At 42.6% G+C, this 9,432-nt stretch overlaps 26 non-coding genes across 26 annotated transcripts; all 26 read left to right on the forward strand.

Annotated features, from left to right (window-relative positions):
- Positions 1–184: 184 nt before the first annotated feature.
- On the forward strand, positions 185–257 carry trnav-aac (transfer RNA valine (anticodon AAC)). The gene has a single exon. It is a non-coding gene; the product is annotated as a tRNA-Val (tRNA).
- Positions 258–719: 462 nt separating this feature from the next.
- trnav-uac (transfer RNA valine (anticodon UAC)) lies at positions 720–792 on the forward strand. Its single transcript has one exon. It is a non-coding gene; the product is annotated as a tRNA-Val (tRNA).
- A 219-nt stretch (positions 793–1,011) lies between these two features.
- Positions 1,012–1,084, forward strand: trnav-aac (transfer RNA valine (anticodon AAC)). The gene has a single exon. It is a non-coding gene; the product is annotated as a tRNA-Val (tRNA).
- A 123-nt stretch (positions 1,085–1,207) lies between these two features.
- trnav-cac (transfer RNA valine (anticodon CAC)) lies at positions 1,208–1,280 on the forward strand. Its single transcript has one exon. It is a non-coding gene; the product is annotated as a tRNA-Val (tRNA).
- Positions 1,281–1,545: 265 nt separating this feature from the next.
- On the forward strand, positions 1,546–1,618 carry trnav-uac (transfer RNA valine (anticodon UAC)). The gene has a single exon. It is a non-coding gene; the product is annotated as a tRNA-Val (tRNA).
- Positions 1,619–2,033: 415 nt separating this feature from the next.
- On the forward strand, positions 2,034–2,106 carry trnav-cac (transfer RNA valine (anticodon CAC)). The gene has a single exon. It is a non-coding gene; the product is annotated as a tRNA-Val (tRNA).
- A 265-nt stretch (positions 2,107–2,371) lies between these two features.
- On the forward strand, positions 2,372–2,444 carry trnav-uac (transfer RNA valine (anticodon UAC)). Its single transcript has one exon. It is a non-coding gene; the product is annotated as a tRNA-Val (tRNA).
- A 219-nt stretch (positions 2,445–2,663) lies between these two features.
- Positions 2,664–2,736, forward strand: trnav-aac (transfer RNA valine (anticodon AAC)). The gene has a single exon. It is a non-coding gene; the product is annotated as a tRNA-Val (tRNA).
- A 464-nt stretch (positions 2,737–3,200) lies between these two features.
- Positions 3,201–3,273, forward strand: trnav-uac (transfer RNA valine (anticodon UAC)). Its single transcript has one exon. It is a non-coding gene; the product is annotated as a tRNA-Val (tRNA).
- Positions 3,274–3,492: 219 nt separating this feature from the next.
- Positions 3,493–3,565, forward strand: trnav-aac (transfer RNA valine (anticodon AAC)). Its single transcript has one exon. It is a non-coding gene; the product is annotated as a tRNA-Val (tRNA).
- A 464-nt stretch (positions 3,566–4,029) lies between these two features.
- On the forward strand, positions 4,030–4,102 carry trnav-uac (transfer RNA valine (anticodon UAC)). Its single transcript has one exon. It is a non-coding gene; the product is annotated as a tRNA-Val (tRNA).
- A 219-nt stretch (positions 4,103–4,321) lies between these two features.
- trnav-aac (transfer RNA valine (anticodon AAC)) lies at positions 4,322–4,394 on the forward strand. The gene has a single exon. It is a non-coding gene; the product is annotated as a tRNA-Val (tRNA).
- Positions 4,395–4,517: 123 nt separating this feature from the next.
- Positions 4,518–4,590, forward strand: trnav-cac (transfer RNA valine (anticodon CAC)). The gene has a single exon. It is a non-coding gene; the product is annotated as a tRNA-Val (tRNA).
- Positions 4,591–4,855: 265 nt separating this feature from the next.
- trnav-uac (transfer RNA valine (anticodon UAC)) lies at positions 4,856–4,928 on the forward strand. The gene has a single exon. It is a non-coding gene; the product is annotated as a tRNA-Val (tRNA).
- Positions 4,929–5,147: 219 nt separating this feature from the next.
- trnav-aac (transfer RNA valine (anticodon AAC)) lies at positions 5,148–5,220 on the forward strand. Its single transcript has one exon. It is a non-coding gene; the product is annotated as a tRNA-Val (tRNA).
- Positions 5,221–5,343: 123 nt separating this feature from the next.
- trnav-cac (transfer RNA valine (anticodon CAC)) lies at positions 5,344–5,416 on the forward strand. The gene has a single exon. It is a non-coding gene; the product is annotated as a tRNA-Val (tRNA).
- Positions 5,417–5,681: 265 nt separating this feature from the next.
- On the forward strand, positions 5,682–5,754 carry trnav-uac (transfer RNA valine (anticodon UAC)). The gene has a single exon. It is a non-coding gene; the product is annotated as a tRNA-Val (tRNA).
- Positions 5,755–6,169: 415 nt separating this feature from the next.
- Positions 6,170–6,242, forward strand: trnav-cac (transfer RNA valine (anticodon CAC)). Its single transcript has one exon. It is a non-coding gene; the product is annotated as a tRNA-Val (tRNA).
- Positions 6,243–6,507: 265 nt separating this feature from the next.
- Positions 6,508–6,580, forward strand: trnav-uac (transfer RNA valine (anticodon UAC)). The gene has a single exon. It is a non-coding gene; the product is annotated as a tRNA-Val (tRNA).
- Positions 6,581–7,336: 756 nt separating this feature from the next.
- Positions 7,337–7,409, forward strand: trnav-uac (transfer RNA valine (anticodon UAC)). The gene has a single exon. It is a non-coding gene; the product is annotated as a tRNA-Val (tRNA).
- Positions 7,410–7,628: 219 nt separating this feature from the next.
- Positions 7,629–7,701, forward strand: trnav-aac (transfer RNA valine (anticodon AAC)). Its single transcript has one exon. It is a non-coding gene; the product is annotated as a tRNA-Val (tRNA).
- Positions 7,702–8,165: 464 nt separating this feature from the next.
- Positions 8,166–8,238, forward strand: trnav-uac (transfer RNA valine (anticodon UAC)). The gene has a single exon. It is a non-coding gene; the product is annotated as a tRNA-Val (tRNA).
- Positions 8,239–8,457: 219 nt separating this feature from the next.
- trnav-aac (transfer RNA valine (anticodon AAC)) lies at positions 8,458–8,530 on the forward strand. The gene has a single exon. It is a non-coding gene; the product is annotated as a tRNA-Val (tRNA).
- A 123-nt stretch (positions 8,531–8,653) lies between these two features.
- Positions 8,654–8,726, forward strand: trnav-cac (transfer RNA valine (anticodon CAC)). The gene has a single exon. It is a non-coding gene; the product is annotated as a tRNA-Val (tRNA).
- A 265-nt stretch (positions 8,727–8,991) lies between these two features.
- Positions 8,992–9,064, forward strand: trnav-uac (transfer RNA valine (anticodon UAC)). The gene has a single exon. It is a non-coding gene; the product is annotated as a tRNA-Val (tRNA).
- Positions 9,065–9,283: 219 nt separating this feature from the next.
- On the forward strand, positions 9,284–9,356 carry trnav-aac (transfer RNA valine (anticodon AAC)). The gene has a single exon. It is a non-coding gene; the product is annotated as a tRNA-Val (tRNA).
- The last annotated feature ends 76 nt before the right edge of the window (positions 9,357–9,432 follow it).

Genomic DNA, 9,432 nt, shown 5'->3' on the forward strand with positions numbered 1-9,432 from the left:
CAACAAAGTTTTTGGACTATTGAAATTAGGTGAGGGCAATTGTACCAAAGAGCTGTAGGCAGACTGCCATTCCGAATGAGCTCTTATCTGTTGTTTGTGGAATTTAAACAGCTTGTCACAATGCTTGCAGGAAAGATTATGGGATGGAGCCATTTTCAAAAAAGCACATGTGTTACATAAGGAGGTTTCTGTAGTGTAGTGGTGATCACGTTCGCCTAACACGCGAAAGGGCCTCGGTTCGAAACCGAGCAGAAACAGCAATTGGCTTTTGGCAGAAAATTTAAACTGTTTGCCACAACAGGAGGGCTCAGCTCACTTTTCCTTGGTACACTTTTTAACAAGCCTGCACCAGAAGATTTCTGTCTGCACCTGAAGGGCTTGTTTCCGTAGTGTAGTGGTTATCACGTTCGCCGCACACGCGAAAGGTCCCCAGTTCGAAACTGGGCGGAAACTGTGGATGGTCTTTGCTAACATTTTTTCAGTGGTTTTCTGTTGAGCGGGTCAGAACACTTGCAGGGCGATTTGTGGTGTAAATTCTTTAGAAAAGGACTAAAACAAAACAAATTACCATTGAAGTTTCCTGTAGAGTAATAAAAAATGTTTAGTCTGCCAACAAAAATAGCAGCTTTTTGCCATTTTAAGGACAGTGGGCAGTCTATCGTTTCAGTCGCTTTTGAACAAGCGTACGCTAAAAGAGGTCGGACTGTCTTCCAAGATAAGTTTCCGTAGTGTAGTGGTTATCACGTTCGCTTTACACGCGAAAGGTCCTCAGTTCGAAACTGGGCGGAAACAAGTAAAGGTGTTTTTAATATACGTGCTGAAATTCGCAACAAATTTTTTGGACTATTGAAATTAGGTGAGGAAAATTGTACCAAAGAGCTGTAGGCAGACTGCCATTCCGAATGAGCTCTTATCTGTTGTTTGTGGAATTTAAACAGCTTTTAACAATGCTTGCAGGAAAGATTATGGGATGGAGCCATTTTCAAAAAAGCACATATCTTACATAAGGAGGTTTCTGTAGTGTAGTGGTGATCACGTTCGCCTAACACGCGAAAGGGCCTCGGTTCGAAACCGAGCAGAAACAGCAATTGGCTTTTGGCAGAAAATTTAAACTGTTTGCCACAACAGGAGGGCTCAGCTCACTTTTCCTTTGTACACTTTTTAACAAGCCTGCACCAGAAGATTTCTGTCTGCACATAAAGGGCTTGTTTCCGTAGTGTAGTGGTTATCACGTTCGCCTCACACGCGAAAGGTCCCCAGTTCGAAACTGGGCGGAAACTGTGGATGGTCTTTGCTAACATTTTTCAGTGGTTTTCTGTAGAGCAGGTCAGAACACTTGCAGGGCGATTTGTGGTGTAAATTCTTTAGAAAAGGACTAAAACAAAACAAATGACCATTGAAGTTTCCTGTAGAGTAATAAAAAATGTTTAGTCTGCCAACAAAAATAGCAGCTTTTTGCCATTTTAAGGACAGTGGGCAGTCTATCGTTTCAGTCGCTTTTGAACAAGCGTACGCTAAAAGAGGTCGGACTGTCTTCCAAGTTAAGTTTCCGTAGTGTAGTGGTTATCACGTTCGCTTTACACGCGAAAGGTCCTCAGTTCGAAACTGGGCGGAAACAAGTAAAGGGGTTTTTAATATACGTGCTGAAATTCGCAACAAAGTTTTTGGACTATTGAAATTAGGTGAGGGCAATTGTACCAAAGAGCTGTAGGCAGACTGCCATTCCGAATGAGCTCTTATCTGTTGTTTGTGGAATTTAAACAGCTTGTCACAATGCTTGCAGGAAAGATTATGGGATGGAGCCATTTTCGAAAAAGCACATATCTTACATAAGGAGGTTTCTGTAGTGTAGTGGTGATCACCTTCGCCTAACACACGAAAGGGCCTCGGTTCGAAACCGAGCAGAAACAGCAATTGGCTTTTGGCAGAAAATTTAAACTGTTTGCCACAACAGGAGGGCTCAGCTCACTTTTCCTTTGTACACTTTTTAACAAGCCTGCACCAGAAGATTTCTGTCTGCACATAAAGGGCTTGTTTCCGTAGTGTAGTGGTTATCACGTTCGCCTCACACGCGAAAGGTCCCCAGTTCGAAACTGGGCGGAAACTGTGGATGGTCTTTGCTAACATTTTTCAGTGGTTTTCTGTTGAGCAGGTCAGAACACTTGCAGGGCGATTTGCGGTGTAAATTCTTTAGAAAAGGACTAAAACAAAACAAATGACCATTGAAGTTTCCTGTAGAGTAATAAAAAATGTTTAGTCTGCCAACAAAAATAGCAGCTTTTTGCCATTTTAAGGACAGTGGGCAGTCTATCGTTTCAGTCGCTTTTGAACAAGCGTACGCTAAAAGAGGTCGGACTGTCTTCCAAGATAAGTTTCCGTAGTGTAGTGGTTATCACGTTCGCTTTACACGCGAAAGGTCCTCAGTTCGAAACTGGGCGGAAACAAGTAAAGGGGTTTTTAATATACCTGCTGAAATTCGCAACAAAGTTTTTGGACTATTGAAATTAGGTGAGGGCAATTGTACCAAAGAGCTGTAGGCAGACTGCCATTCCGAATGAGCTCTTATCTGTTGTTTGTGGAATTTAAACAGCTTGTCACAATGCTTGCAGGAAAGATTATGGGATGGAGCCATTTTCAAAAAAGCACATATCTTACATAAGGAGGTTTCTGTAGTGTAGTGGTGATCACGTTCGCCTAACACGCGAAAGGGCCTCGGTTCGAAACCGAGCAGAAACAGCAATTGGCTTTTGGCAGAAAATTTAAACTGTTTGCCACAACAGGAGGGCTCAGCTCACTTTTCCTTTGTACACTTTTTAACAAGCCTGCACCAGAAGATTTCTGTCTGCACATAAAGGGCTTGTTTCCGTAGTGTAGTGGTTATCACGTTCGCTTCACACGCGAAAGGTCCCCAGTTCGAAACTGGGCAGAAACTGTGGATGGTCTTTGCTAACATTTTTCAGTGGTTTTCTGTTGAGCAGGTCAGAACACTTGCAGGGCGATTTGCGGTGTAAATTCTTTAGAAAAGGACTAAAACAAAACAAATGACCATTGAAGTTTCCTGTAGAGTAATAAAAAAAAATGTTTAGTCTGCCAACAAAAATAGCAGCTTTTTGCCATTTTAAGGACAGTGGGCAGTCTATCGTTTCAGTCGCTTTTGAACAAGCGTACGCTAAAAGAGGTCGGACTGTCTTCCAAGTTAAGTTTCCGTAGTGTAGTGGTTATCACGTTCGCTTTACACGCGAAAGGTCCTCAGTTCGAAACTGGGCGGAAACAAGTAAAGGGGTTTTTAATATACGTGCTGAAATTCGCAACAAAGTTTTTGGACTATTGAAATTAGGTGAGGGCAATTGTACCAAAGAGCTGTAGGCAGACTGCCATTCCGAATGAGCTCTTATCTGTTGTTTGTGGAATTTAAACAGCTTGTCACAATGCTTGCAGGAAAGATTATGGGATGGAGCCATTTTCGAAAAAGCACATGTCTTACATAAGGAGGTTTCTGTAGTGTAGTGGTGATCACGTTCGCCTAACACGCGAAAGGGCCTCGGTTCGAAACCGAGCAGAAACAGCAATTGGCTTTTGGCAGAAAATTTAAACTGTTTCCAACAAAAGGAGGGCTCAGCTCACTTTTCCTTTGTACACTTTTTAACAAGCCTGCACCAGAAGATTTCTGTCTGCACATAAAGGGCTTGTTTCCGTAGTGTAGTGGTTATCACGTTCGCTTCACACGCGAAAGGTCCCCAGTTCGAAACTGGGCGGAAACTGTGGATGGTCTTTGCTAACATTTTTCAGTGGTTTTCTGTTGAGCAGGTCAGAACACTTGCAGGGCGATTTGCGGTGTAAATTCTTTAGAAAAGGACTAAAACAAAACAAATGACCATTGAAGTTTCCTGTAGAGTAATAAAAAAAAATGTTTAGTCTGCCAACAAAAATAGCAGCTTTTTGCCATTTTAAGGACAGTGGGCAGTCTATCGTTTCAGTCGCTTTTGAACAAGCGTACGCTAAAAGAGGTCGGACTGTCTTCCAAGTTAAGTTTCCGTAGTGTAGTGGTTATCACGTTCGCTTTACACGCGAAAGGTCCTCAGTTCGAAACTGGGCGGAAACAAGTAAAGGGGTTTTTAATATACGTGCTGAAATTCGCAACAAAGTTTTTGGACTATTGAAATTAGGTGAGGGCAATTGGACCAAAGAGCTGTAGGCAGACTGCCATTCCGAATGAGCTCTTATCTGTTGTTTGTGGAATTTAAACAGCTTGTCACAATGCTTGCAGGAAAGATTATGGGATGGAGCCATTTTCGAAAAAGCACATATCGTACATAAGGAGGTTTCTGTAGTGTAGTGGTGATCACGTTCGCCTAACACGCGAAAGGGCCTCGGTTCGAAACCGAGCAGAAACAGCAATTGGCTTTTGGCAGAAAATTTAAACTGTTTGCCACAACAGGAGGGCTCAGCTCACTTTTCCTTTGTACACTTTTTAACAAGCCTGCACCAGAAGATTTCTGTCTGCACATAAAGGGCTTGTTTCCGTAGTGTAGTGGTTATCACGTTCGCCTCACACGCGAAAGGTCCCCAGTTCGAAACTGGGCGGAAACTGTGGATGGTCTTTGCTAACATTTTTCAGTGGTTTTCTGTTGAGCAGGTCAGAACACTTGCAGGGCGATTTGTGGTGTAAATTCTTTAGAAAAGGACTAAAACAAAACAAATGACCATTGAAGTTTCCTGTAGAGTAATAAAAAATGTTTAGTCTGCCAACAAAAATAGCAGCTTTTTGCCATTTTAAGGACAGTGGGCAGTCTATCGTTTCAGTCGCTTTTGAACAAGCGTACGCTAAAAGAGGTCGGACTGTCTTCCAAGATAAGTTTCCGTAGTGTAGTGGTTATCACGTTCGCTTTACACGCGAAAGGTCCTCAGTTCGAAACTGGGCGGAAACAAGTAAAGGGGTTTTTAATATACGTGCTGAAATTCGCAACAAAGTTTTTGGACTATTGAAATTAGGGGAGGGCAATTGTACCAAAGAGCTGTAGGCAGACTGCCATTCCGAATGAGCTCTTATCTGTTGTTTGTGGAATTTAAACAGCTTGTCACAATGCTTGCAGGAAAGATTATGGGATGGAGCCATTTTCAAAAAAGCACATATCTTACATAAGGAGGTTTCTGTAGTGTAGTGGTGATCACGTTCGCCTAACACGCGAAAGGGCCTCGGTTCGAAACCGAGCAGAAACAGCAATTGGCTTTTGGCAGAAAATTTAAACTGTTTGCCACAACAGGAGGGCTCAGCTCACTTTTCCTTTGTACACTTTTTAACAAGCCTGCACCAGAAGATTTCTGTCTGCACATAAAGGGCTTGTTTCCGTAGTGTAGTGGTTATCACGTTCGCCTCACACGCGAAAGGTCCCCAGTTCGAAACTGGGCGGAAACTGTGGATGGTCTTTGCTAACATTTTTCAGTGGTTTTCTGTAGAGCAGGTCAGAACACTTGCAGGGCGATTTGTGGTGTAAATTCTTTAGAAAAGGACTAAAACAAAACAAATGACCATTGAAGTTTCCTGTAGAGTAATAAAAAATGTTTAGTCTGCCAACAAAAATAGCAGCTTTTTGCCATTTTAAGGACAGTGGGCAGTCTATCGTTTCAGTCGCTTTTGAACAAGCGTACGCTAAAAGAGGTCGGACTGTCTTCCAAGTTAAGTTTCCGTAGTGTAGTGGTTATCACGTTCGCTTTACACGCGAAAGGTCCTCAGTTCGAAACTGGGCGGAAACAAGTAAAGGGGTTTTTAATATACGTGCTGAAATTCGCAACAAAGTTTTTGGACTATTGAAATTAGGTGAGGGCAATTGTACCAAAGAGCTGTAGGCAGACTGCCATTCCGAATGAGCTCTTATCTGTTGTTTGTGGAATTTAAACAGCTTGTCACAATGCTTGCAGGAAAGATTATGGGATGGAGCCATTTTCGAAAAAGCACATATCTTACATAAGGAGGTTTCTGTAGTGTAGTGGTGATCACCTTCGCCTAACACGCGAAAGGGCCTCGGTTCGAAACCGAGCAGAAACAGCAATTGGCTTTTGGCAGAAAATTTAAACTGTTTGCCACAACAGGAGGGCTCAGCTCACTTTTCCTTTGTACACTTTTTAACAAGCCTGCACCAGAAGATTTCTGTCTGCACATAAAGGGCTTGTTTCCGTAGTGTAGTGGTTATCACGTTCGCCTCACACGCGAAAGGTCCCCAGTTCGAAACTGGGCGGAAACTGTGGATGGTCTTTGCTAACATTTTTCAGTGGTTTTCTGTTGAGCAGGTCAGAACACTTGCAGGGCGATTTGCGGTGTAAATTCTTTAGAAAAGGACTAAAACAAAACAAATGACCATTGAAGTTTCCTGTAGAGTAATAAAAAATGTTTAGTCTGCCAACAAAAATAGCAGCTTTTTGCCATTTTAAGGACAGTGGGCAGTCTATCGTTTCAGTCGCTTTTGAACAAGCGTACGCTAAAAGAGGTCGGACTGTCTTCCAAGATAAGTTTCCGTAGTGTAGTGGTTATCACGTTCGCTTTACACGCGAAAGGTCCTCAGTTCGAAACTGGGCGGAAACAAGTAAAGGGGTTTTTAATATACGTGCTGAAATTCGCAACAAAGTTTTTGGACTATTGAAATTAGGTGAGGGCAATTGTACCAAAGAGCTGTAGGCAGACTGCCATTCCGAATGAGCTCTTATCTGTTGTTTGTGGAATTTAAACAGCTTGTCACAATGCTTGCAGGAAAGATTATGGGATGGAGCCATTTTCAAAAAAGCACATATCTTACATAAGGAGGTTTCTGTAGTGTAGTGGTGATCACGTTCGCCTAACACGCGAAAGGGCCTTGGTTCGAAACCGAGCAGAAACAGCAATTGGCTTTTGGCAGAAAATTTAAACTGTTTGCCACAACAGGAGGGCTCAGCTCACTTTTCCTTTGTACACTTTTTAACAAGCCTGCACCAGAAGATTTCTGTCTGCACATAAAGGGCTTGTTTCCGTAGTGTAGTGGTTATCACGTTCGCTTCACACGCGAAAGGTCCCCAGTTCGAAACTGGGCAGAAACTGTGGATGGTCTTTGCTAACATTTTTCAGTGGTTTTCTGTTGAGCAGGTCAGAACACTTGCAGGGCGATTTGCGGTGTAAATTCTTTAGAAAAGGACTAAAACAAAACAAATGACCATTGAAGTTTCCTGTAGAGTAATAAAAAAAAATGTTTAGTCTGCCAACAAAAATAGCAGCTTTTTGCCATTTTAAGGACAGTGGGCAGTCTATCGTTTCAGTCGCTTTTGAACAAGCGTACGCTAAAAGAGGTCGGACTGTCTTCCACGTTAAGTTTCCGTAGTGTAGTGGTTATCACGTTCGCTTTACACGCGAAAGGTCCTCAGTTCGAAACTGGGCGGAAACAAGTAAAGGGGTTTTTAATATACGTGCTGAAATTCGCAACAAAGTTTTTGGACTATTGAAATTAGGTGAGGGCAATTGTACCAAAGAGCTGTAGGCAGACTGCCATTCCGAATGAGCTCTTATCTGTTGTTTGTGGAATTTAAACAGCTTGTCACAATGCTTGCAGGAAAGATTATGGGATGGAGCCATTTTCGAAAAAGCACATGTCTTACATAAGGAGGTTTCTGTAGTGTAGTGGTGATCACGTTCGCCTAACACGCGAAAGGGCCTCGGTTCGAAACCGAGCAGAAACAGCAATTGGCTTTTGGCAGAAAATTTAAACTGTTTCCAACAAAAGGAGGGCTCAGCTCACTTTTCCTTTGTACACTTTTTAACAAGCCTGCACCAGAAGATTTCTGTCTGCACATAAAGGGCTTGTTTCCGTAGTGTAGTGGTTATCACGTTCGCTTCACACGCGAAAGGTCCCCAGTTCGAAACTGGGCGGAAACTGTGGATGGTCTTTGCTAACATTTTTCAGTGGTTTTCTGTTGAGCAGGTCAGAACACTTGCAGGGCGATTTGCGGTGTAAATTCTTTAGAAAAGGACTAAAACAAAACAAATGACCATTGAAGTTTCCTGTAGAGTAATAAAAAAAAATGTTTAGTCTGCCAACAAAAATAGCAGCTTTTTGCCATTTTAAGGACAGTGGGCAGTCTATCGTTTCAGTCGCTTTTGAACAAGCGTACGCTAAAAGAGGTCGGACTGTCTTCCAAGTTAAGTTTCCGTAGTGTAGTGGTTATCACGTTCGCTTTACACGCGAAAGGTCCTCAGTTCGAAACTGGGCGGAAACAAGTAAAGGGGTTTTTAATATACGTGCTGAAATTCGCAACAAAGTTTTTGGACTATTGAAATTAGGTGAGGGCAATTGGACCAAAGAGCTGTAGGCAGACTGCCATTCTGAATGAGCTCTTATCTGTTGTTTGTGGAATTTAAACAGCTTGTCACAATGCTTGCAGGAAAGATTATGGGATGGAGCCATTTTCGAAAAAGCACATATCGTACATAAGGAGGTTTCTGTAGTGTAGTGGTGATCACGTTCGCCTAACACGCGAAAGGGCCTCGGTTCGAAACCGAGCAGAAACAGCAATTGGCTTTTGGCAGAAAATTTAAACTGTTTGCCACAACAGGAGGGCTCAGCTCACTTTTCCTTTGTACACTTTTTAACAAGCCTGCACCAGAAGATTTCTGTCTGCACATAAAGGGCTTGTTTCCGTAGTGTAGTGGTTATCACGTTCGCCTCACACGCGAAAGGTCCCCAGTTCGAAACTGGGCGGAAACTGTGGATGGTCTTTGCTAACATTTTTCAGTGGTTTTCTGTTGAGCAGGTCAGAACACTTGCAGGGCGATTTGTGGTGTAAATTCTTTAGAAAAGGACTAAAACAAAACAAATGACCATTGAAGTTTCCTGTAGAGTAATAAAAAATGTTTAGTCTGCCAACAAAAATAGCAGCTTTTTGCCATTTTAAGGACAGTGGGCAGTCTATCGTTTCAGTCGCTTTTGAACAAGCGTACGCTAAAAGAGGTCGGACTGTCTTCCAAGATAAGTTTCCGTAGTGTAGTGGTTATCACGTTCGCTTTACACGCGAAAGGTCCTCAGTTCGAAACTGGGCGGAAACAAGTAAAGGGGTTTTTAATATACGTGCTGAAATTCGCAACAAAGTTTTTGGACTATTGAAATTAGGGGAGGGCAATTGTACCAAAGAGCTGTAGGCAGACTGCCATTCCGAATGAGCTCTTATCTGTTGTTTGTGGAATTTAAACAGCTTGTCACAATGCTTGCAGGAAAGATTATGGGATGGAGCCATTTTCAAAAAAGCACATATCTTACATAAGGAGGTTTCTGTAGTGTAGTGGTGATCACGTTCGCCTAACACGCGAAAGGGCCTCGGTTCGAAACCGAGCAGAAACAGCAATTGGCTTTTGGCAGAAAATTTAAACTGTTTGCCACAACAGGAGGGCTCAGCTCACTTTTCCTTTGTACACTT

The sequence above is a fragment of the Pimephales promelas genome, chromosome 13 (assembly GCF_988280905.1).
Source record: "Pimephales promelas chromosome 13, fPimPro1.hap1.1, whole genome shotgun sequence".
NCBI classification, from domain to species: domain Eukaryota; kingdom Metazoa; phylum Chordata; class Actinopteri; order Cypriniformes; family Leuciscidae; genus Pimephales; species Pimephales promelas.